The following is a 7,065-nucleotide window of genomic DNA, read 5'->3' on the forward strand; positions in this document are numbered from 1 at the left end:
AAGGGCCAAGAAATTGGTAAAGAAGTCAAACTGTTACTCTTCCCGAATGACATGAGACAGTATGTGGAAAACCAAAAAGACTCCACCTCAACATGGCTAGAAGGACAACTGATTTCTGGACACTGATTTTATATTCAGCCTAATGGCAGGATATAAAATCAGTGTCCCTGGATATAAAATCAGTGTCCAGAAATCAGTTGTCCTTCTCTACACAAACAATGAGACTGGAGAAAGAGAACTTAAGAAACCAATCTCATTTACAATTACACCAAAAACCATAAGATACCTAGGAATAAACTTAACCAAAGAGATAAATAATCTATACTCTAAAAACTACAGAATGCTTATGGAAGAAATTGTTGAAGACACAAAGAGATGAGAAAACATTCCATGCTCATGAATTAGAAGAATAAATATTGTTAAAATGTCTATGCTCCCTGAGCAATCTGTACATTCAATGCAACCCCCATCAAAATATCATTATTATTTTTTTTTTTTTCACAGAGCTGGAACAAATAATCCTAAAATTTGTATGGAACCAGAAAAGACCCCAAATAGCCAGAGGAATGTTGAAACAGGAAACCAAAACTGGTGGCATCACAACGCTAAACTTCAAGTTCTATTACAAAGCTGTGACCGTCAAGACAATGTGGTCCTGCCACAAAAACAGACACATAGATCAATGGAACAGAATAGAGAACCTAGAAATGGACCCTCAACTTTATGGTCAACTAATATTCCAGAAAGCAGGAAAGAATACCCAATGGAAAAAAAAAGAGTCTTTCCAATAAATGGTGTTGGGAAAATTGGAAAGTCACACGTAGAAGAATAAAATGGGACCATTCTCTTACACCAGACACAAAAATAAGCTTAAAATGGGTGAAAGACCTGTGAGACAGGAATCCCTCAAAATTCTAGAAGAGAACAGAGGCAGCAACCTCTGTGACCTCGGCCACAGCAACTTCTTGCTAGACACGTCTCCAAAGGCAAGGGAAACAAAAGCAAAAATGAACTTTTGGGACTTCATGAAGATAAAAAGCTTCTGCACAGCAAAGGAAGCCAACAAAACTATAAGGCAGCCTACAGGATGAGAGAAGATATTTGCAAATGAGTGATCAGATTAAAGGGCTAGTATCTAAAATCCATAAAGAACTTATCAAACTCAACACCCAAAAAACAAATAATTCAGTCAGGAAATGGGTAGAAGACATGAACAGACATTTCTCCAAAGAAGACATACACATGGCCAACAGACACATGAAATAATGCTCAACGCCCCTCGGCACCGGGGAAATAACAAATCAAAACTGCAATTCTGACACCAGTGAGAATGGCTAAAATCAACAAGACAGGAAACAATAAATGTTGGTGAGGATGTGGAGAAAGGGGAGCCCTCTTACACTGCGGGTGCTGCAAACTGGTGCAGCCACTCCGGAAGACTGTGGAGGTTCTTCAAGAAGTTAAAAACAAAGCTACCCTATGACCCAGCAAGTGCACTACTGGGTATTTACCCCAAAGATACAAATGTAGTGATCTGAAGCGACCCCCGCACCCCCGGTGTTCACAGCAGCAATGCCCCCCAGTAGCCAAACTGTGGAAAGAGCTGAGATGTCCATGGACAGATGAATGGATAAAGACTATTGCTCAGTCATCAGAAAGGACAAATACCATTTACATCAACGTGGATGGAACTGGAGGGTGTTATGCTGAGTGAAATGAGTCAACGAGAGACAGACATTGGTGTGGTTTTACTTCTATGTGGAATATAAGAGACAGTGCAGAGGATCAGGTAAGGGAGGGAAAACTGAATGGGAAGTTGACCAGAGAGGGAGGAAAACCATGAGAGACTCTTAATTCTAGGAAACAAACTGAGGGTTACTGGAGGGTAGCTAGTGGGGGTGGGGGGGCATGGGGTAATTTGGTGATGGACATTCAGGAGGGCATGTGATGTGATGAGAACTGGGTGTTATCCACAACCGACAAAGTTTTGAACACTACATCGGAAACTATGTACTACAGTTGCCCAACTGAATTTAAATTAAAAAAAATTTAAATAAAACTTCTAAAAATGTGGGGAAATAAAAATACATATACCCAAATGATTAACAGTAAATCATACACTGCTGAAGAAAAAAAATCAATGAAATTAAAATCTTGCAAGACAACCTACTCAAATAGAGACGACAAAGACTGAAACAGATGAATAAGCAGAGCAGTAGTGACCTGTGGGTCAGTGTCAGGTTATCTAACATAATAGAATAGGAGCTGGTGGTCCAGAAGGAGAAGTTGGGGAGCAGATGAAGATGTTTACGGAATTAATAAAATGACCACCAAAATTTTGTCATATTTGATGAAAACTATAAACCCATAATTACAGAAAGCTTAAGGGACCCACAAATGGGATAAACATATAGAAAAGCACACAAAGTTACATGATAATCAAACTGGTGAAACTAATGATAAAATATCTTAAAAGCAGTTGAAGGGAGGAAACTAACCCAAAATAATGGAAGATATTTTGATGAAGTGAAAACACGGTCACTGTCAGCTCCTACTGAATTTCCAGCAAAATAACCAACAGTCTGTTACCATAGGGATATCGTAAAATTTTGAAGCACTAAATTTAGACAATCTAAAAGTTCTGGGAAGTAAAAAAAAAAAAAGAAAGAAACAGCAAAGCTATATTTTTCAAAAGCTAAATTATAACCAGTCTTCTAGAAGGGAATGAGTACTAGTGAGGACAAAGGTAGCATCAGACTTTCATCAGCGATGCCTTAAAAATTTTATCCTATAATTCTATGAGCAATTAACTGATTCCTTAAAGTTTTTGTTTGTTTTTGAGAGACAGACAGAGTGCATGCTTGCAGGCATGCACACGGGGGAGGGGCAGAGAGACTCTTAAGCAGGACCCACACCCAGCTTGGATCCTGCTGGATGTCACCACCCGGAGATCATGACCTGAGCCGAAATCAAGAGTCAGACGCTTCACCAGCTGAGCCTTGGCTGCCCCCGCAATTAACTCTTATAACGATGTATGAGTCAGGATTCCTAGAGAAACAGGAACAGTAGGAGGCACGTGTGTATGTGTATCCAGAAAGCGGTTTATTGGAATTGGCTCGTATAACTATGGAGACTGAGAAGTCCCGTGATCTGCCACGTGGAGCCCAGTCAGTGGGCCCGTGATTTTCTTAGAAGGCCGAGGGCTGGGAGGTGAGGACACAGATGCCAGCTTGAGCATCCAGAGCAGAAGACTGACATCCCAGCTCCACAGTCAGAATGAATTTAAGTTTTCCCTGCGTCTTTGCTCAATGCAGGTCCATCAGGAATTAGCTGATGCCACTCACACTGGGGACAGCCACCTGCTTTCCTCAGTCTACCAATTCAAATGCTAGCCTCTTCCAGAAATACCCTCATGGACACACACAGAAATAATGTCTAAGTATCAGCTGTGGCATCCGTGGTCCTGTCAAGGCGACACCTAAAATCAACCAGCACACCTGTCTTATGCTGCCATATGTATTTTGGCCGTACCCGCATTTCTAGTTTTCCGTTCTCTAGTCTCCTATAACAAAAGTGTTATAATTTTAAACTTTCCCAGCACCTCCCTGGCAAAATGCTTTACCCGTACCGCTTCCACCGCTGGGGCTGCTCTTACCTTCTCTGTTTGCTAGTCAGCTCCCTCTGCTCATCATTCAGATTGCAGTTAGAGTTTCACCTTTTCATGAAATTGTGCCAAAACATCACAAATATCCTATTGTTTTTTTTTTTTCCCATAGTGACATGTACTTGTCTTTCATAGAAATTGTTACAGCTGTAATTTTACATTTGTGTGAGTGGGTGATCCAGCGCCCCACTAGAATGTAGGTTTGGGGAACACCAGTCTTTTTCTCACTCTTTTAGCCCAAATGCCTCATATATGTGGCACCAGGTGTTCATCCAACATATATTTGCCCAGTAAAAGATTAAAAGAAAATATAAATTTAAAAAATCTGCTTGAAACAGTCTACATGGTCTTCCTCCCCCTGTCTGGAGGAAGGAAAAGACAGTAACACATCTCTTTGCAACTGAACATGTTAAGAAGCCGAGGGAACGATCTATCCCCCCTGACCACTTAATGTCCATTTAGCTGAGCACTGTGCTAGAGCTCCCCTTCGTGGGAGAGAGTAAGAGTAAGAGATCAGTGTCTACTTCTTTTAAGTCATCTCCAATGTCACCTCCATGTTTAGAGTTAGATGTTTATGCACTTTTTCCTTGGAAATCACTCTTTTTTCTACTTTAAGAAATTTGTGGAAAACTCTTGTTCAGGAATGCATTGTTTCTATCTTATTTGTTGCGAAAAATTTCATCTACTTCTAACAGCATTTATCATTTTAATGGAGTGTTAAAATGGTAAGGGGAAAAATATTTTATCCACCGTCTTGAAATGGAAGGTCTCCATGAGTCTACATTCCAACAGTATTATAAAAAAATATCTCTTATATTCATTTGAGAGAGAGAGAGATAGAGAGAGAGAGAGACAGAGAATGAGTGAGGGGAGAGGTAGAGGAAGAGGGAGAAGCAGACTCTTTCCACGAGCAGAGAGCCTGAGGTGGCCCTTGATCCCAGGACCCAGAAATCCTGACCTGAGCCAAAGGCAGACACTTAACCATCTTAGCCATTCAGGTGCTCCTTAACAGTATTTTCAAAGTTGCTTTACAAAAACAAACAAACAAAAAAAACAAAAAAATTTTAATGCAATTGAGAGTGAGTAAAAAATGCATATTTTCTTTATATCTGACAATGACTGGGAATTATGGAAGGGAAGAGATGTTATGGGGATACTAAAGCACAAAAAATATTATAAGGTTAAAAATTAATACTTTAAGTAGAGCTAAGACCACCTGTGAGCAGTTGTGGTAACATAATCTGAAATAACATTAGAACTCGAGGCAAGTAAGAAATAAATAGACTTGAAGCTATAAACTCTTCCAATTTTTACTAAGGCAAAGTAATTATTTGCAAAAGACACCTACATCAATAGATATACTATTGCCCCAATTTCTCTAACAGGAAATTATTTAGATCACCTAAGATAAAACGGTCAGGAGGTATTTCAATCATAATCAAAGTAAGTATAAAACACATTGGCTCTATTTGCTTAATGGATGCAACTAAATTTATGATGCACATAACACCATCAGCTTAATTAGAAGTATAATTCTTATTTCCTTGGGTTACCTATGGGCTCCCTGGCTAGGGATCTTTGATGAAATGGTATTTTGAATCCTTAGTCTTTTTAGGGTACACTGGTATGGGAAAAGTTGTAACTAGAAATCGTTCTGGGATTTTCTCAAGTTAACTTGTACCTGAAATCTTTTTTATGAGAACATAATACCACCACTGCCTTAACACAAGAAGACAATTATTTACCAGAAATAGCAAATACAGTCGCTTAAGCATTGTCAATCAGATCATCTTATTTAATTCTCTGCAAAACAATTAAATTTCATTGATATTGTTTTTTTTTTTTTTGAAATGCTGTGTGGACAGTGTCACCCCTTTTACCAATAAACTCCATGAGCATGTGAGAGATTTGGTGCTTTTGTTTTTGTTTGACTTGTTCTATCACCAGAATCTAGAGGTTGACTTGGTGCTCAATAAATATTTATTGAATGAATAAATAGTTTCTCTAGAAAAGTACTGAAAATAGCAAAAATATAATTACTTCGTTGTTGTAATATGTGAGTTGTGTATTCAACAATAAAATTTAGTGGTCCTTGGAAAACATTATTTTTAGCTTTGGTCTTATTGACCATAATTTATATGAAAACAGGAAGTGATAGATAAAAGGCTATATAACCAACCAAATCCCAAATACAGTACTAAAAGGATGAAATAGGTCTAAAATATAACTGTGAAAATACATGATATAAGATACTTGGCATCAATATATCTACAAAAAAATATTAGAAATAAAAAAGCCTAACACCAGTTAGTTGATTTAATTTCCATAGAAGCAAATGTGATGTAACTGTCAAAATGTGTTAATTTAATCTTATACTGTATTCACAGGGCGAAGGAGGTGATGGCCCACCTATTTTTCATGACAGGGCAAGGAGAACATTTTATTCAGTACCATGCTCCAATTTAAAGGAAGAACACTGATAAGCCATACTTCATACAGAGGAACATGACCAGAATGTTGAAAAAGTAAAGGAAACGTGTTGCTTTCCAGCTAAAATATGGAGATCTAGTGATACATTATAGCCTTTCTGATCAATTGTGAATCCCCAAAATATGAAAGGAAAACAAGAAATGAATAACAAATCAAGGAAAAGAAAAAAAATAATAATCTAAACACTACAGTTTCCCTGAGTGGATCACAAACCATGAACAATTCCAGAAATCCAACAGCACACAGAGAACAATAATTGGAAGGTGGGCATTATAGCCTCAATGAGGAGAATCCGAGATGGAGGAGAATCAGAAGCAACTGAGAGGGAGACAATTGGGGACCAAGAGCATGAGCTTCCAGGTGGGTCAGCCTCTGCAAACACTGCCACCATTTGCTCCACACAGCCCCAGCTGAGCACCTGCCTCTGTGTTTAAGCCGTGAGCGGAGGAACCTGAGTCAGAAAGACAGAAGAGTCCTCCTGAGGGTTGTCCATACCTGGAACACATGCTCAGAAGAACAAGGTGGTCTATGCCTCCACACCAACATATTTTGCCGTTCCCACAGACTCCCCTCCCGCCCGCCCCCACTGCCCAGTCTGTACAAATTAGTGGCAAGAGTCTAAAAGAGAATTTCAACGACCAAAAGTAAGCAGACTGGAGTGTTATATTAAATATTTAAAGTTATGAAAGATATATGAGGATATCGTAGTCAAAAATTCAATTAACGCAATGTACTTCCAGTAGGAATATGATGACAGCTTAGATTTGAGTATTCTCCTATTCTTCTGAAAAAAAAAAAAAAGAAAGATAAAATGTATAGACAAATTAGGTGTTTATTTAAACCCAAATAAAACTTAGAAACTTCAAATTACACATAAGGGAACAAAATCAGAGGCTGTCAGGAGGCCCGTA

At 38.7% G+C, this 7,065-nt stretch overlaps 1 long non-coding RNA gene across 1 annotated transcript; it reads left to right on the forward strand.

Annotated features, from left to right (window-relative positions):
* Positions 1–975: 975 nt before the first annotated feature.
* On the forward strand, positions 976–6,966 carry LOC112645800 (uncharacterized). The gene is made up of 2 exons (XR_003127259.3): positions 976–1,789; positions 6,052–6,966. It is a non-coding gene; the product is annotated as an uncharacterized LOC112645800 (long non-coding RNA).
* The last annotated feature ends 99 nt before the right edge of the window (positions 6,967–7,065 follow it).

The sequence above is a fragment of the Canis lupus genome, chromosome 34 (assembly GCF_003254725.2).
Source record: "Canis lupus dingo isolate Sandy chromosome 34, ASM325472v2, whole genome shotgun sequence".
In the NCBI taxonomy this organism is placed as follows: Eukaryota; Metazoa; Chordata; class Mammalia; order Carnivora; family Canidae; genus Canis; species Canis lupus.